Genomic DNA, 19,496 nt, shown 5'->3' with positions numbered 1-19,496 from the left:
GGAAAAATTGGCCAACTGTGGCCTCAGCTGCATCACAGTCCGATGGCTAGGGAATTGGTTTCAAGGTCGGATGCAGAGAGTGGTAGTCAATGGAAGTAATTTATCATGGTGCACCATGACCAGTGGGGTCCCCCAAGGCTTAGTCCTTGGGCCTATATTCTTTAACATCTTTATTAATGATGTGAACATTGGCATCAGAAGCGGACTGTCCAAGTTCACCAGTAAAACCAAACTTCGGGGTTAAGCATTCACACCTGAAGATGGGATGGTGACCAAGGCTGACCTAGATGGGCTCAGAAAATGGGTGGATGAAAACCTGATGGTGTTCAACACTGAAAAATGCAAGGTACTCACTCTACCTTGGGGAAAAAATACCCATAGCATGCTTATAGGCTTGGCAGTGTTACGCTTTCTAGCACTACGGGTGAAAAGGACTTGGGGGTTATGATTGAGCAGAAGATGGTGTCGCAGCTGGTAAAATGAGCAAAACTTTGGCTTGCATCCATAGATGCTTCTCAAGCAAATCCCAGGATGTCATCCTCCCACTGTACTCAGCCTTGGTGAGGCCTCAGCTAGAGTACTGCATCCAATTCTGGGCTTCACAATTTAAAAAGGATGTGGAGAAGCTTGAGAGAGTCCAGAGGAGAGCCACACACATGAACAGAGGGCCAGAGAACAGATCTTATGATGGGAGGCTGACAGCCATGGGACTCTTCAACCTGGAAAAGCGCAGGCTCAGAGGGGACCTGGTGGCTACCTATAAGTATATAATGGGTGTACATCAGGATCTGAGGGAATGTCTGTTCACCAGAGCACCCCAAAGGATGACAAGGTCAAATGGTCACAAAGTCCTCCCAGACCATTTCACACTGGACATAAGGAAAAACATTTCTTTACTATCCGAGCCCCCCAGAGGTGGAGCAAGCACCTACACTGGATTCCTTTAAGAAACATCCAAATGTCTATCTTGCTGAGATCCTTTGAACCCAGCTGACTTCCTGCCCCTGGGGCAAGGGGCTGGACTCGATGATCTTCCAAGGTCCCTTCCAGCCCTAATGTCTATGAAATCTATGAAGCTCAGACACATGAAGAAACTCATTCAAGATCATACAGGAAATTAGTGCTAGAATTTTAGGCCTCATTCCTGCCCACAAAAACATAAAACACTGCCTGTGCATATTAGTATATATGGACAATGATAATTATTTTTTTGCTTAGTGCACGTAATTGTTTAAATCTGCATTTGTTATTTTTAGGACTCATGCTGACCTACTGACCACATAATCTTGTTGTCTTATTAATTGTTCCTTCCCTCTCTGATCTTGCATTGTGTTTTTGTTCCCTCCTGTTCAGTCTTATCTTCATGAGGACTGTAAACTCTTTGCTACCATTTGTCAGTTTCATGAAGTGCTGTGCACCTCTATTATATACATAAGTCATACACAATAATAGTACAATAAGTGTCATAGTAAATCTAAATTAAATGCTGTTCTGGGAACCTTGCATTATAGATTGATTTTAATTATTTTCTAAATAAGTGCTGCTTGATAGTTTTGGGGGATCAAAAATGTTCATTGTGATCAATGAACAACTGCTATACACCTAGTACTGACATTACAAGCTCAAGTGTTTGGTTTCACAACATTTCTGTCAATATGGCTGCCATTTTCCGCACTTCAGGACATATTGGTGTGAACATGGAACATTTTCCTCAGAAGCTCATCTGTTCCTGCTGCTTATCCCTCACCTGAAGTCATAATCCTTTGTTTGTGACTGTAATCATCTCCACAGAAACTAATTGTGATGTCACAGGCAGAGGATTATGACTTTAGGGGCGGAACAAGCAGCATGAGCAGGTGACCTCTAAAAGACAGAGATGCTCTTTTCATGCAAATGTTCCTATGAATAAAAAATGGGACAGAGGAGAAATGCAGTTTAAAACAGAGGCAGCTCTGAACAGACATTGTCTGTTCAGTTTTTATGTGAGGCATGAGCAGGCTCTGCAAGAGTTAAATTGAAATTATTTTGTTGGCGATTATATCAAGGAGAGATAATATATTCAGTATCAGCTGAATTAATAAACTTGGTTTCTAATTTCTCATTTGATTGAATCACAAATAAAACTACTGATGCAATCAGTGACTTCTCTATCTTTTCACATAAAGCTGGAATCATGTAACAACTCATTTCCTCTCTAGCTGACTTCTTCACTGAACTCATTTTTTAAAGTGGGTCAAATCTGTATTTTTAAAGATTTCTGCATTTTCCTTTTCTCTCTGTATGAATTGAACTGGTTACAGGGACCTACATTTGATAGCTTTAAAAGGGAATGTCTGAATGAATTTACTTTTTGTTAAAAACCTGATTTGATGGTCCTGAAGAAGCAGAGTCGAGAGTCATCCACAAAGGAGTCGGAGGTATCACAATGCAAGCTTCTGTATGTTTTCTGGAATGTTTATTATTTTCCTATCCTGAAGAAACATTAAGTTTAAATATTCCTCAGGCCTATTTCATAGTGGCAAGAGTCTGTATACAGTAAATTCAATTTAAGGGGTGGTTTGAAAAATCAGCAGAGATTTTTTCTGAGGCACAAAGGGTGCCCAATTCCCACTGAAAAGCAATAGTCCACAAGCATTTTTACTGTTGCAAACTGAGTTAAAGTAAGATCTGTTTTTCCAGGGTTTATTCCCTCTATCTGTGCTGTGTCTGAAGGAAAGATGCTTATCCTGGTGGTAGTTTTCTTGATGTAGACACATCAGGAAGTTGAATTAGACCAGATATTCATTCCACAAGAACCACTTGAGATGGAGGTAGCTCTGCATCTAAGATAGAAGATTCCCATTCTGTTTCTTCTGTACTACATCTTTAAATGTAGGTGAGTTCTTAACTGCAGTGGAACAGCTGCATTTCAATTCAAAATATATCACAGTAGGAATCGCTGAATACTAGTTCTTTCTCTCTAATAGAGACTAGATACTAGTTTTTCCCTTTTTAAATTCCTGTTATCACTGTAACACTCAAATGCGGGGCACTATCTGCTGCCAGTGGCAATTTGTGGAACCCTGGGGCACCAGCTAGACCGTCCTTTTGGGTTTCTTCGGGCTAACAAGGAACCTCAGGATCCTGGTACAGGGTTACCTCCTGTAACAGCACTCTGACAGAACAGGTAACTATTTACAACATTATTTTCTATATATATATAGATAGATAGATAGATAGATAGATATAGATATGTATTAATTTATATTCAGCTGTTTACATACACACATATATTTATATTTGGATACGTACACCACTATATTCTAAGGTTTAATTTGTAACTCAATTTATGGAATATTAATGCTTATAGATATGTAACTTTGTAACAACATATACACGTATAGGTGGGTGATCACACCCCTGGTAGAGTGACGGTAGGTCTATTCCCCATATAGTAAGGCAACCTTCCACATGTCCAAAACCGGAAAGAAACAAAACAGGGACATCCCCTCTCTGTGTAAAATGATCCAGTCCTAGTAGGTCTGTCATAGACACCCAGAATAACAGTCTTTCAGTTGACAACTGTTGTCTTGAAATCACCTTAGTTCAGGCAAGCATAATCCGTGGGTACAATGGGAGCTCCCTTGATGGCCCCAGGACTCTACTGATGCAGGCTGGTGCCCTTGCTTGGCCTCCTGAGACACATAAACAACTTCCTCCCCACAACACCCCTTTCTGCCCATCAGACAGGGCTGGTGGGTCTACTTTCCTGGCTGCTCACTCCCAGGGCTCTCTTTAATATTCAAGATTAGGGCTTCTCTAGCAGGGCTACCCACCCTGTTGCCCTCAGCTGCACTCTTGCTAGCTGGGGCTGGTTTCCCCTCAATCAGACCCAGGGCTCACCTCTGGGCTCTTCTCACTTCCCTTGCTCATGTGACAGGTGACTCAGTGCCTGCAGCCTCCCACATTCGTCACACCAGCACCCCCAGCGAGATCCCTCCAGCAACCTCATAGTGTGTGGGGGATTTTTTGTTTTTTTCTTTTCTTCCCTCAGCTTCCCCAATTGTCCCCAATGGCTGGCCTCCCACACCAGATCTCTGTGGCTCACCAGTCCTGGCTGTGGCATTTTGGGACTCTGAAAGGGACTCTATTTCCAGGGCCTGAAGGCAGAATTACTCCAGTCCTTTCATTCTAGTGCCCTCACTGGGAACAAAATCTCCCAGGCTCAGCTGCATTTTGGCTCCTCATGGGATACCCCCACTATGGGTGAGTATCCTTTCTGTTGCAGTCTGTTACATCACCAAGGCACAAGACCTTGTTCTAGACCCAGATGTCAGCTGCTTCCCCTCATCAACATAGACCATATCATTACTGGACCAGATGACACAGTTCATAACATCCTAAAGGTTTATTTACCTGCATTTATACCAAGGTCATATATGCCATCACCTACTTTTATTTGATCATCTGCTTTTATTTGCCCTTCTGCTGCCTACAGTGGACAGACAGGGTGATCCCTCTATGTAAGAATGAATGATACCAGTCTGTCACCAGAAGACCCAAAGGCCTATGGCAAAACAATTTAACCTCCCTGAAAATTCCATTGATGACCCCAGGGTGGCTGTTCTTAGACAACAAAACTTTAAAAATCAACTTGAACCATAAATTATAGAACAACAAATCAACAACAGGCTGGATTGTGTTAAATATGGTCTAAATCAGGACTACAGAGTCTTACCCCATGACATCGACTTGATTTTATAAACCCTATGTACCTCTGTAGGTTAACTGCTTTGTTTTCCTTCCCCTTCCCCACCTTGCCTCTCTCTCAGTAGTCCAGCAGACTGGACTGGGAGAAGCTCCCATGGCTGCCCTGCCCAGCCCCAGCACTTAAAGCAAAAAAAAAGCCCCGTACTCACACAGCACAGAAGCAGTGATTAGAGCCTTTGGGAGCTCGTGGCAGAGCCTCGCCACACAGCGTGGGGCAGTGGGGATTGCCTCCCGCACTTGGCACCTGAGCAGCAGCTGCCCCATGGCGTGCGCACAGTGCAGCTGAGCAGGGCACCACATACTGCCTGGAAGCTGGGGCTGAGCGTTGCCCGGTTCTAGGTTATTACACTGGAGCCGCCTAACTCCCAGACAATGCATGTTGAGCCACACTGCACCTGTGCCATGCGGCACCTGCCAAATGGTTGCCAGGCAGGGGGAGGCAAACTCCGCTGCCGCACACTGCATGGGGGGGCTCTGCTATGAGCCCTTAGAGGTCCCAATCACTGTTCCTGCAGCTGGTGAGCGTGGGGCTTTTTTTAAGTGCTGGGAGGCTGAGGCCAGGCAGGGGATGAGGCCAGGCAGGGTAGCCATGGAGACTTCTCCCATGACTCCTTTGGCTTTACCTGCGTCTCCCCTGGTAGGGGAGAGCTGCGGGGGCTACGCTCTGCTGCCACTTGCACAGCTGGCACAGGGGTGGGGTCCGATGAAGCTGCGGCTTGCTCCAGGCGGCAGCAAAGTATAGCCCCCACTCCCAGAGCTACTACACCCACATCAGCACTGGCAGCAGTGGATGTGCCCTGCTGCCGCTTGCCAGCTGGCATGGGATAATGTGGGATGCAGGCATAGCAGCACTGGGAGCAAGGGCTATACCCTGCTGCCACGTGTCCCCTTCCACCTGAAGTGAGCTACACCCACATCCTGCCCTCCTGCCCTGGCTAGGCAAGTGGCAGCAGGGCAGACCCCCCTCTCCCAGTGTTACTGCGCCCATATCCTACACCCCCCAACCGCCTCCCCAAGTAACGTGCCCCCTGCCCCGGCTGGGCAGCTTGCCCCAGCCCCAGTCTCAATCCCTTTCTCCCCCACGTCCTTTCCCTCCCTCAACTCCAACAGATTTAGCAGCTGGAGGCAGCTGTCAGCTGCCTGTTTAGTCTATGGCCAAATCTCCAAATTGGCCAAATCCTTTCCAAAGCTTTTCTGAATTGATTTGGATGCTTTGAATCGATTCAGAGCTTTTACTTGGTCTCTCAATTCAATTTGGCTTCAGAGATTTGGTCCCTGAATTGGGCTAAATCTCCTCCAAACTGAATCAGCTACCAAAGCTTTGCACAGCTCTACTAAGTACCTCTGTATGGTCTGGGTCTGCATTTAAGTTGGTGGCCTAGCTATGAACAGCTTTTACTCATTTGTATACTTCTGTTACCAATGTGAATAAGACACAAGCCATTGACTACTTTGTGAAATCTGGTGATGTTAACATTCTCTGGCACTCAGGATGTCACAGAAAGGACCTAATGTTAAGGATAATGCTATCCATTATATTGAGTGTATCAAAAATACAGCCCATGGAGACATTTCATGAAGCCCACATGAATCTCTGGGGGACTTGAGAATTTAAAGGGAGGATCAGCTGGGGATGGGGGTAGCAGAATCTGCCACAGAATTTAGGGATACAGAGCCTCATTGGGAATGGCCTTGGGCAGCCGAGGGAAAAGTAACACCAGTATTGAGAAAATACCATTTGTACCACCTCTGCTTCTCTCCACTGCCACTGGGTTGCCATGCCAGGGCTGGTGAGCCAGTACAGACTTCTATCCCTCCTCTACAGGCAGAGGTTTGAGAGATCTTGGGATATGTGGGGACTTGAACTTGGGTGGCATATCTGCTGGGACTGGTCACGCCTTAATAAAACAGCAGTTGGGTTGTGTGGATCAGAGATAATTCTGCCCTGGATGAGTGTAACTTTGAGCTGGATAATGAGTACTTGAACCACTTTAAAGGTGTTAATGTGTGGACAATGCAGGAGTCACCTGCAATTAATATGTAACAAGGCCCTTAGATAGAACTCTAAGTTAGGAGTCAAGGGCACTTGTACATGTGATGGGGGCTTAATCCTCAAGGTTTTATTATATGCCCCCTAAATTGAAACAGTGGGTTTTTAATTGAAACCCACCATTTTAATTTTTCCATCACATTATGGCATAGGACCCAATCCCTTTTTTTTTTTTCTTTTGTTGGAGCTGGAGCCTGGCCATGACCAGGGGGTAAGCTGCTGGCAGACTGAGCAACCCCTGAACCATGGGGGGAGGGGGGGAGGGTCCCTTCTCCTTCCCTCCATGGTGGCAGCACCCCCGGCACTGCTGGGGCAGGCTTTTAGAGGGCTGGATGCTGCCCTAACTTGGGACCACCCAAGAATGCCTGGCTTGCCCATAGGGCAGCATGGGGAGGCAGCAGGAGGGTGACTTGGCAGCCAGACAAGGCAGAAGAGACAGTGTACAGCATGCTGGAAGCCTGGGTGGGCTTGGGGAAGCCTGGGCTTGGACAGTTTAAATTATAAAAAAATATTGGGACCTTTGCCACTTTTGCCTTCAGAAGCAGCGAGGCACCTGATCTTTCTTGTCTGTGGATTCTGAGCTTCCCTGAACCTGCCCAGGCTTCCAGCACCCTGTGCACCATCCCCATCACCTTTCCCAGCCACCAGCACAGCCAACTGACCTCCTGCTGCTTCCTCCTGCTGCCCCAGGGGTAAGCTAGCTCATCTCTGGGTGGCCCCAGGTAGCGGGAAGGCAGTGGGGACAGTGCATGGAGTGCTGGAAGCCCTGGAGGGCTCAGGGAAGAGTTGAATCTGCAGGGTGCTACCACTGAGCTGGGGCAGTCCCAGCCCTCTAGCAGCCCACCCAGGTGGCCTCAGGGGGCACTGCTACCACAGAAGGAAGGACTGTGTCCCGTCCTCCCCTCCCCCCACAGCTCAGAGGCCACTCAGCCTGCCAGCAACCAGCCTCCTGGCTGTGGGAAAGGTGGGCAGGCACTGAAGCAAAAAAAAAGGATCAGGCCCCTCTCTGCTTCTGCTTTCACCAGGTGCCTGCTGAAGGCAGAAGTGGGAAGGGTCCCAATCCTCTTTTTCCGCAGGGCCTGCCTGCATACGCTCCCATGGCCGGGGTGCAAGCTGACAGTTGCATTGTTGCAATTTGCAATAATGCAAAATCATTTAAAACTCCCCAAACTGGCACACGTATATGTAACAGTTGCCACGATGTATATGTGACAAGTGCCCCAAGTGACCAGGACCTATTTTGGGTGTGCCTGTGACCTCCTGTGTGACCTTGGATAAATCACTTCATCTTTCTATGTCTCAGCTTCCCACTCTCTAAAACAGAAATAAAAAACGTTGTTTACCTTCTTTTGTAAAGGTATATCTTTGACATCAATGGCAAAAATATGAAATAAAGGAAATAATACCTTCTGTATGAATCATAACTGCAATACCATATGTGAACCAAGTAACTGCTTTTGCAAATGCAATTTGCCATTTGAGTATATAATTATATAATTTCTGCATGCAACCATAATTACTTCTCAAGCAAATTAGGGATGCCATAATTTTGTTTCTATATTTTAAAAATCAGATCTGACCTATACATAGATATATGGTTGTGAAACAGTTTTCAGGTATTATAGTGATAGCTGTGAACTTGGCCCATATTTTCTTAAGATGGAGGGGAAAATATATTTTATCTCTCTATGCACATTTTCAAATATACGTATACATTTTAAAAATAGATTAAAAAGAATCTATGTCATTTTGTCATCAGTTTCCCCTGACAGCACTATAAAAACAGCTAGAGATCAGATTGCGTATTAGTTTAAAAGCACTTACCAAAAATACCCCCCAAAACTTCCTCTCTCTCTCACAGGTACTGTAAGTGGCAGATTGTCTATTTTACTGCTGAAGAAATCTAATACCATCATATAAAACCACTGTTTGTTAATGGAACATAAATTAAACACAGCCTTCATACAGCTTTAACATATAAATGTATTTCTTTTGATAAATGTTTTAATTATTCCTTTAATGATTCTACCTATTTTGCACACTGGTTGATAGTAAAATTCTCCTAAAATGTTTCCTGACCTTTACAAGTTACAAAATTCCTGCTGACAAAAAATGTTTCCATTTTAATCTCACTAATTATGATTATTCCAGGGCAGAACACAGTAGACATAATGCTCAATGACATATTAGCACAGGCGACTTGAATAAGAATGCATTTAACATCATTATTGGGAACAAAACTAAATCTCTTTACCTTCCCCCCCACCCCCACCCTTTTTTTTTTTTTTTTGTTTATAGTGAAGGAAAAATAACATCACAAGAATTTTAAAGCTTTTAGTGTTATTTATATAATACAGATTTTCAGGAGAAACCGTACTAAAACACCCTGAAGAATGCAAGAAGAAAATAAAATAATTTAAGTTCTAATCCTTACTTGCCTTTTATGATATAAATAGTGTCATTCAAGTCAATGAGACTATTCATGAGAGTAAAAATAATCGTGTCCTTCCATTTGAGGCTGATCAAAAGGCTTTAACAAAGTAGTGAAAACTCTATTTGAAGTTCCCCAGTTTTAATGAATAACATGAGATCCATTTTTAATGGAAATGTTTGTGGAAACTACTATATTTTTGCTAGCAATACTCAAATATTTGTAGTATTGGCACTTATTTAGAAAGTGACTGTAATATCCCCCTTTACCTTTATAGCAAAAATACTCTAAAATTACATGATGCTTAAGTAATTAAAACAACATCAGTCTAAAATATTTTTTACATTAGAGAATGTGATATAAAGGTTGTTTATAGATTACTGTGTGTTATGGAGCAAATTGCTCTAAGTACTTCTACTGCATAACCCAGTTACAAAAGAACCAAAGGGAAAAAAAGCAGGTTTTATTGAAGGTTTCCCTTATTTTCACTTCATTATTATTATTATTATTATTGTTGTAAAATACAGTACACATTATCTGTTACATCTTATGAATCTCTACAAATTATTAAAATGACTTCAGATGTCAAAGCAAATGAAGACAATCTAGTTTTGTGATGTATTGTCCTTGCTTTTCCATTCTTTGTTCACTTATAAGCTAATTCACACATTCAGTAAATTGCAATTGGTCTCAACCATTAGTGTGATTCAGTGAAGTTCTGCTGTTTAAAAGATATTAGACTATCTTGTGCACGTCTCTGTTTCATAGTATAAATGTATCTTATAAGTGCTCCTTTTAAAAATGAGGTTTTCTTATTGTTATTTCTACCTTATTTCATCTAAACTGCATCTTTATATTTGTCTAAGCAATGTGCTATGAGATGCCTTCCTTTTCTCTTTCCTTCAGCTATTTAAGTGGAAGATGCTAGCAAATATGATGGCCGTCTGTTAATTTGGTATTTGCCTGGAGATGCCTACACTCTGGATGTACTTAAAGGCAACTGCTCCCAAGACCTCAGTCTCTAGCATTCTTAAAAGCTGTAACTGGGATGACCCCAAGCAGCCTTAAGTATGACCTCAAATTTGGATGGCATATTTCTGTTTTTGTAGCATGTATTCAGGAGTGTGCAGAGGCAGGTGGGCATGTTCCCTCTTCCCCATGCCCATTCCTGGGTTGCTGGTGAGGAACATCTGGGGGAGTAGGCAAAAAGGGAGAACATGCTTGCCGACTGCCACCCACGCTACTGTGATCCCAGGCTGAGTCCAGCACCCATGTAGCCTGTCTGGAGTGGGACAAGAGCTCTCCTCACCCTGAGGGCAGCCTGAATAGTGGCAGCAGCAGGCTGGGGAGAGGAGATTAGAAAGGGAGGGAAGGGGTGGGGGTACAGGGAGAGATATGCCTTTGAGGATGGAGAGAAAGAAAGGCAGGGAATTCTTAGCTTCTCAGGAATTAAATTCTCATCTGATGCTCCTGCTTTATTCTCGGAGAGGGGCAGGCAATGCAGCCACACCCCAGCACTGCTTCTGGATTCATCCATGCCATCTCTGGTCTCCCACTTCCAGTTGCAAAGCGGGGAGTGGCGCAGCTGTGCCAGAGACACAAGGGCCTGCAGCACAATCACTGAAAGCCTGCCCTCCTTTCGCTGGTGGAGTGACATTGCATGGCTGAGCAAACCCCACCCCCAGATTATGTCCCTTAGCTGGGGCTGCACCTGTCTATTCCAGCCAGAGGGCTCAAAGAGGTACATTACATCTGTCCATGCCATTAGCTGGCCTGGTACATGTCAGCATATGTACACCTGTACCTGAATGCAAGTCCTGAAAAAACCACAAAGAGAGCTCTCCCACATTCTAGACTTACCCAGGAGGCTGGAAATTCAGGGTCTAGGCCAAAAATGTAGCACTTAAGTGTTGGCATTTGTAGCGTGATAAACTTTGTTTTCCATAGCTTTGCTTTTTCTTCTAGTGTGTCTTTAACTGACAGCTTCAACAAGAGAGGTGCCTCCTACCCTCCAGTAACCATTAGCACACTAGTAGCCTGCCATTAGAGCACTTTCTTTGGAAGTAGGTGATGCAGATTTCAATCCCCTTATGCAAAAGAGGTAAAGAAACACAAGTTTTTCATGTCTTGCATGAATACTCTAAATATAAAACTGTTAGATTAAAAGGGGCAGTGGTAGTACCATAGCCTTCTCTGTTTTAAAGAAATGTGACCCTCTGATCAATTCCTATCATAAGAAAGGTCTCATGTCAATTTCCTTCAGGAGAGGGTCCAGGGCTGTGAATCAGAAGTAGAGTGAAAAGTTTCTTTGCATCTGTGAGAACAGTGCCTAAGCCCTGGAGATGGGGGTCAGATATAAGACATCCATCTTTCCCACTTCAGCAGTTTCTCACTTACAATGCTGTATTTATTTGTATCCTATCCCATGTATTGTAAGCCTAGCTTAAGTAACTATAAAAGAGCTATAAATGCAAGATCTCAGTCGTCATCATTGAAAAAGCCAGCATTCCTAAGCTTCTTTGTGGGTTTAGGCCCAAATTTTTAGGTACATTTTCAGAACACTTGAACATAGTTTTGTTATCTGAGGCCAAATCCAAAAGCCACTGAAGTCGGTAAGATTTTTCTACTGATTTCATTGGGTTTTGGATTAGGTCTTTACCTCCTATTGCTTTTTAGCATGCTTTCCCAGTTTGTTCATCAGAAATAAGTGTCTATTTACAGCTGAAACCCTCAGAACTTCCAAGATTAGAACATTAATAATGTGCTGGCAACCATAACCCTATAATAAAAATATCCACCCTTTTGAAAAAAAAAAATCTAAATAGGAAACCCAGGCATTGACAGCATTAAAAAAAATATTAAATTGCATTACAAATTAAAGACACAAAAAGCTTAGGATGGAATTTGGTTTCCCTTTGTGCATCTAAATTGGCAGTTTTCTAGCTGTGTAAATAGCATTTTTGCCACTTATTCACAGCTTGTGATTCCGTTTCTCTGCACTGTGGATGCGTAAGCATGAGCTTATAGACTGAACAGCTGCATCAAGCTTCACACTGGCTGGGCATTGACACATGCCCCTAGGCACGTACCTACATTTAAATCCAGAAATTGTAGCCAGCCAGAAGCTCATGACTAGTAAGTATTATATTCTGGATGATGAACAGGGCACTCCTGTTTTTTTAGCCCCTGTAGCTGACAGGGTTACGAACTTGCCCAGGATGCTGGACAACGATTTACACACCCAGAAATCTATTATTTTAACACAAAAGGGGAATAGAATTCCCCTATCTCCTTAGGACAATATAGCTCTTCTTGCTAAGTCATAGTTTTTAGACTTTAAAAAACTAATTATGTGATAGGACTCCCATCTAAGCTAGAAGTAAGATTACACTAATCTCCCCTGTTGTTCTAATTGTCTGATATCAACATAAAAGTCAATGAGGAAAAGATCTCAGTGATCCCCTTCCCATCCATTCCAGAAGTAGTTGGGATTTAGCTACATGAGAAGAATAGAGGGTTTACATCTCTTTAAGAAGGACCTCTGACTGAGAGCGTAACCTGCAGCAAGTAACTTTACTTTGGAAATATTCTATATATATGGCTTAGTCTGTCTATCTGTGTGTCTATCTATCTGTCCATAACACTCTTGGAGCACTCTGATTGGTTTTCTCTGTAGCCAATCACAATGCTTACTGAAGCAACCAATCCAGGTAAAGCTTCCCACCCTTGCTCCTGGGGGGCAGTGGCAGTACAGGGTGGTGGCGCTAAGATTTCTATACAAGTTTACATTAACTTGATTCTACTTTAAGGTAAGAAAATAAAAACCTAATGAAAGAGGGTTTTTTTCTTCAAAATTTTAATCCAGAAGTGGAGATTTTAACTCATAACTAAATGTTTAGACACCAAAGGCTATGCAAGATACAACACTTTATTTACAATGTTCTGTGTAAGGAAAAGGTATTTCAGTGATCATGGGACAGTACACGTGGAGGAATGCAGATATGTGAGTGGTATCCATTGATGCACACTGCATCTTCTTAATTCTATTAAAACCAAATCAAATATTAATGTAACTATTTACTTTGGAATTAGGCAGATTCCTGTATTGAGTCTAGCATTTTATATTTTCATGATTCTTCTGTCTAAAAACCAAACTCAAAAGTTTCTCCTATTAGGGTAAACAGCATATCCTATTTCATTATTACAAGGTGAAGGACCTGGGTTTATGCACCCCAAACTCTTTGGCTGTGGCAGTTGTGTGTGCAATAGGCATTAATTACAGGGAGATCATTGTAAAATCATTAGCCTTAAAATTAACCTTTGACTAGGCTGCACTATATGATTTTTCTCTTTTACTCAGAATACAATGACATTATATCTTTGTACAGATGCTTTGTGATTTACAGATCATTAGTTATATTATAATTAATAACCTTGCATAGAATGACTTTTAAGCCAATGCAAGTATTAGAAAGTGCATTAGGAGGAGATTCTATTTTCCGAAGTTTCTCCTGTAGTCTTGAAATGTACAGTAATAACCCAGTGATTTGTCATCTGTTATATTTCAGACTCCTTGGCTAACTGCTCTAATGCATGATTTTTTTATTTAAGATCCTTCATTTGATGAACGAGAGCAAAGTAAATGGATCTAGTGTACACATTCATTTTTCTCTTTTGACATAAGAAATACAACTCAGGTCATACTAATTAATCAAATATCTTAGCATACTTGGCAAGCTTTCTTTCCTTTCAGAAGTTACGCCCCCCCCCCTTTTTTTTTTTATTTATACTTTACTCTGTCTGATGTTTATTGCCCTAAAAATGTGACGTGAATAATTTAAGTTCCCAGAGTTGCTAATCCAATTAGACAATAATATTGGGCAACTTCCACTTTGTATTACCCCAGTAAATGCAGTCGGAGATTAATTCTGGATCTCTAAGACCCTTCTGAAACACAGTGCCAAACAGGAGGGGTCAACTCCTTCAGACAGTGCCATATATTGGAATACAGTTCCTTCTGTATTAATAAAAGGAAGGGGGAGGTGCATGAGTGTCAATGCCATAGCTCCAAGACCATGATACCTAGAGACCTGAAACTTTGCATGCATACTAAGGGAACCCTGGGGGCATGCACCTAGGTGCTTTTTTTTTTTGGCTCAAAAAAAATGTTGCCCAGCTTTTGTTTTCTCTGATGGCTGATAAACTTTGTGTTATCATATCCCTGCTGGCTGGCTTGTTTCAAAGGATGCAATCTGTCAGTGTTCAAGAGAGGACAGAGAGAGGTGTGAGAAATGACCTGATTTGCAGTGAATGCAGTGCTTGCAAGTTTGCTGCTGACAGCATTGTGGAAGAAATCAAACTTTGTGTTGTGTTTGGTATTAGAATTCACAGACCCGGTCTGAATCTGAGTTTATTGGCACTTATACAAATGATCGTAAGAAGAAGATCTAAAACAGATCCCTTCTACAAGTTAACATACCTTTTTATACCTAAAATTGTGAAAACAAATGCATGGTTTAAACAAAGCATCCTTGAAAAGAGAGTCAAAGGTAGATCATAACAGTTGCTTGCTCAGCAACACATTTTGTTTTGAGGACTGTTATCACCCTTTTTGTTTTTAGGAAAGGAAGAACATTTGTTTCCAGAGAACTGTAAAAGACATAATAAAGCAAAAGGGTTTTTCTCATCTTAAAACATTTTAAAATACGAAGCAAGAGCATTTTTTTTTGTTCACTCTGAAGTCAAGTTAAAGGCCTGGATAAAACTACAGTATGAAGAAGCAGGGAGAGGAAAACTGAAAAGCTCACTATCATCAACAGATGCATGCACTCCACACAAACAGTCCTCCCTTCTCTCAACCACACTTGTTTCACAGAATGTTATCTGGCGGCCAGGGTCTGGCAACACTTTCCACCCCTCCAGGAAAAGTCTGATGAGGGCTGCTTCCCCCTCTCCCTCTAGGCAAATCCTGGCTGGGGACTGTGCAGGACAGGGTGGGGGTTTAAACCCCTCCCAAAACAGAGTTCTGCCAGGGCCTCACCACACCCCCCAGCTGAGCACTGTTGAAGGGAAGTGAAGGCTCGCTGTAGCACCCCCCAGCTTGTTGCCTTAGCTACTGTAGAAATGTGCCTGCATTTCCAGAATCAAAAGTGAATGTCTATCCACTTGCAAATTGGTTCAAGCTTTACAAGAAAGACTGGCCTGCAAAAATGGAATCAGTTCACACCTGGGCTTTTTGAATGTCTGTCCCTAGCTAAGGTGTCTAATAACTGAAGATAAAAGTATTGTAATAACGTCAAACTGTTTCACTTTTATGTACTCAAATAGCAGTTTCTGGCTACGTGAGTGCCATTTTTGGCACTTACACATAGATTTTCATTCGGTCACCTGTGCAGTGTGGACACAAATGTCCACACAGTCACTACACATGCTCAGGAAGCTACATACTGGCAGAGTAGTATGTAGCTTTGTCCACACATACCTGAGCAAAAATCCCCCCAAAAATGTTGAGAGGGCCTTCCCCGCTTTTCCCAGTAATTAAGTCAGCGGTTATCAATGTTTTTGGACTCAAGGCAGCACTAGACAGACTCAAGACACCACTTAAAAAAAAATTCAGTTCATAGTTTTCATTCAGTTTTTTACTACCAAAAAATAACTGAGCAATTCTGCTGTTGCACAGAATTCTGAAAGATCATAGGAGGCCACACTCCTCTTAATACAATACTTTCCAATTTGAAATCTCTGGGTTTATCTTGTAAATCATATGTGCGCATCTAACAGTACTAATGTTGTATGGTGCATCACAGCACTATTGAAAAGATCCCAAGATACCTCAGGGTGACATGGCACCCTGGTTAAAAAAACTCACTAAATTAAGTCATTAAAACACTTGCCCACAAAGCAAGAGAACTTACAGCTTTCTGTCAGACACAGCAATTAGGGCTGTGCAAAGCTTCAATCACTGATTCAACGCAGAGATCTGGCCTAATCTGATGACTGAATCTCCAAATCCAAATCAAATCAGGAGACCCTTTAATCTCTACAAATCAAATTGGGACCCTCTGAATTGATTTGCAGAGATTCGCAGTGATTCAGACATAGACACAGCTTTAAATGTTTTATCTACATACCTCAAGGTACCAGGGAGCTTATGAATGCTGAGATGGTGGGACGGATGGAGTGTCTCACGGAAACATGGGAAGGGACCCCAGTGCATTTGGCAGTAGACCTGGAAGTGGACCCTCCCACTCCCCCAGTTTATTAACTGGTGCCTCCTAAGTCGGGGGGGGGGGGGGAGGGAGGCAGCCAGAGTCCCCCTGTGGCCAATAGCTGAGCTGGAGGGACACGGGGTGGAGGATCCCCCATGTGCTCAGCCGCAGACCCAGAAGTGGACTGGAAGTACTTCCAGTCCAGTTCTAGGTCTACTGCTAAGCACTTATCCTTCCCCCCCGCCATGCTCCTATGGGATCCTCCATCTGCTCCACCATCTCAGCATTCACAAGCCACACCTGGTGCCTCAAGGTATGTAGAGAAAAACATTTAGATCAGTATCTATGGCTGAATCAGCATTGAATCTTTAGATTCAGCTGAATGGAATTGGACAGTGATCTGACTCAGCTGAATTAGGCTGAATCAGAATCAAATATGGCCTGCTTCACACACTCCTAAGAGCAATCTAACCACCAAGCCACCATGCACACATGTATCCATTTACCTACTCAACCAACATGTTACTTACTGAACAGGCTTAGTAGTCAAATAGATACTTAACTCATCCACACTTTACAGGCAATAGAACTAAAAAATCTATTATTTTTATGGCTACAATTAAATAACTGGAAAACTGCCACTTGGGTAACATAAAATAGAAGTCTGCCCTATATTGGTATATATGCAAATAGTTAACAGATATAGGCCAGTAGGTAATACTCAAGAATATGCACCATAGCTCCTGGGTTCTGGGGAAACAAATCTTGCTGTAGTGCATTTCAAATTACTTCCTCTGTTGAGCTATTTGCATCTAGTTTTAGAAAAAACAAGACTAAACTGGAATCTCCATATTCCTGACATTGGGGAAAATAGATCTGGGTCTTTATTCTTCAGAAGTGCCACATAGAACAGACTTCACAAAATCAAGTTATAGAACACTACTTTATTTCACTCCCTTACAGAGAGTTTAACTCACATTGGTTAGTGCCAAACCATTATGGCTCTGGTGAAATGGCCTTAAACAATTCCAGTAGTAGATCCCCTCCAATCTTCCCCTGGCCCCACCCCTCAAAAACAAAAACAAACAAACAAACAAACATAAGGTTGGAAGGCCAGAAGATGGATCTATATTGCAGGGAGCAGGAAAACACTGAGGTATGGATGGAGGTTCTGTTAAGAACTCCAAGACTGCAGGGTCCCAGACAGTCTATGCATCGACAATTTATATTTAGATATTTACATACAACAAAGAAAACCAATAGATGATGTGTCTGTAATTCCATTTAGGGGTTTTGATAACTGAATTTACTTTTGTGGCTTATGAAGTGTACATGATTCAAATCAACTTAATTTTCAGCAAAGATTTGGATGGGATATAAAATTTTCCCTAAGCATAGAAGTGATGAAACACTGAAACAGGAGTTGTGTGGTCTTATATGGGAACCATAAGTAGGGTGACTATATATCCCAGTTTAGCCAGGACAGTCTGGGATTGCAGAGGCAATCCCAGTTGGCTGGTGAGAATTAAAATGAGCATCCCAGAAAGTGCAGGGACACAGGGCACAGTCTAGTGGGGAGGTAGAGTGGCGCAGAGCAACACAGCGCACCAGAAAGGTGGGTGGGCAGGTACAATGCTTCCATGCCACTGCTTCTGCCTGCAGCAGCACCACCGACTTGGGGAGAGTAGAGAAGAGTCTCAGATTTGCCATTCTCCCATGTGTTTACCCTACGCATAAGATAAACATCTGTTATGGAGAGTGTCAACCTACTTAACCCTGTCTTAGTGCAAAGGTTAAAATAGACGATCACATAAAGGCCCTTCCATCCCTACATTTCTAGGATTCTGTCACACACATTTCACACCACTGTATTCTTCCACCCCCACACATAATGAAAGCCCTATAATTCACTGCTACCAATGATTTATTTTTCATATTTCTTTCTTCCTTCTCTCTTTTTCCTCTCTCTGGCTGGCTAATGGTATCAGGATATTAATCTCTATGGAGGTGGACACTTCAGATTAAACGGATCACCCTTCTACCACCTACACCACCTTTGTATCTCATTTCCTAAGCTTGAGATTCCTAGGTGATCTGCTAACCTCTTCATGGGGTGGGTATATGGATGCATTATAGAAAAGACATTCTTTTTGTCTAATTTTTGTCTTTTAAATCTTTATTATGACCTGGGTCAGAGAGAATTCCCCGAAAGGAATAGACTTGAATGCCAAGAGTCACATTCCTAGATATTAATTCACAGTACCTGGATTCACAGGTTTGCCTAGAATATATTTCATCAATTCATTCTTTATAAGTACAAAAAAGTGACATAAATAGGTGCAACTCCCATTGATGTTAGCTTGAATTTTTCCCAAGAATCTTATATTATTTCTGTACCCTCAAAACCTATTCCTACTACTTCAAAACCAGTATGAAGGATAAGTTCAAGTAATTTTTACAACTTTTAAATGAATATAATAAGGAACATCTCCAGTCAGATTGCAGCTGCCAGGTGTAGCTATTGTATTGCCAACATCTGCACTGTAGACAATAACTTATACAGAATCCAAACAGTTCCCTCTAGTTAATATACAATGACATTGATAAGTCACCAGAATAACCTTCTCTTATCCTATTATATATAGAGAGTATATGAAATCATGAACAACAGATCAGGAGTTTTTATTTTCCCCATCTCAGAATATAAGAATGAGGGGGCAGTCAATGAAAATGAAAGATATATTCATTCATTCATTTCTTTTGTTGCCAAAGAATGTTGTTGAGGCTACACACTTAACTAGATTCAAAGAGGGAACGGTTGTTATAGAAAAGACATGCTTAATCCCTTAGCTCAATAATTAACTACTAAACACTAGGAGAAAACTCCTTTGGGGGCAGATCATGAGAAGTTCTTCCATGTTCTTCTGAAAAATCAGTGATTTCTCTCTGGCTGATCAGACTTGCTTAAGTCTGATTTAGGTTGGCAATTCCATAATCCTTAAAAGGGGAGGTAATGTGCGGCTTTTTCAGGGGGAAATAGTAAATAGGAATGAGGCAG

The sequence above is a fragment of the Crocodylus siamensis genome, chromosome 2, assembly GCF_052110815.1.
Source record: "Crocodylus siamensis isolate JL-2025a chromosome 2, ASM5211081v1, whole genome shotgun sequence".
Taxonomy (NCBI): domain Eukaryota; kingdom Metazoa; phylum Chordata; order Crocodylia; family Crocodylidae; genus Crocodylus; species Crocodylus siamensis.
The sequence above is the reverse complement of the archived record's forward strand: the minus strand, read 5'-3'. Positions refer to the sequence as shown.